Genomic DNA, 294 nt, shown 5'->3' with positions numbered 1-294 from the left:
ACCGACCGGCCCCCCCCCCCCCAGCCACTGGCAGTTCACATGACCTGTCAGTGGCAGCTCCTGCCAGCCAGTTGAAGATTGAACCCCCACTCAACAATTGTGCATATATATATAGGATTGATATACATGTATAATTCTTAGTATTATTATATAAATAGTATACATGTATAGAAATAGTGTGTGTGTGTGTGTGTGTGTGTGAATTTACAATTTAAAATATTTTTTTTCTGTTTGAATGTTTTAAAATGTCAATTTTTTTATGCCTAATCCTAATTTATATATATATATATATAT

General features: G+C 34.0%; 1 protein-coding gene across 2 annotated transcripts in view; it reads left to right on the top strand.

Annotated features, from left to right (window-relative positions):
* pus10 (pseudouridine synthase 10) overlaps positions 1-294 on the top strand; it is a 9,081-nt gene that overhangs the window by 4,516 nt on the left and 4,271 nt on the right. The window lies entirely within an intron of this gene.

This window comes from Sinocyclocheilus grahami, unplaced genomic scaffold (assembly GCF_001515645.1).
Source record: "Sinocyclocheilus grahami isolate Dianchi unplaced genomic scaffold, SAMN03320097.WGS_v1.1 scaffold181.1, whole genome shotgun sequence".
Classification (NCBI taxonomy): domain Eukaryota; kingdom Metazoa; phylum Chordata; class Actinopteri; order Cypriniformes; family Cyprinidae; genus Sinocyclocheilus; species Sinocyclocheilus grahami.
This window is presented reverse-complemented; position numbering and strand designations above follow the sequence as displayed.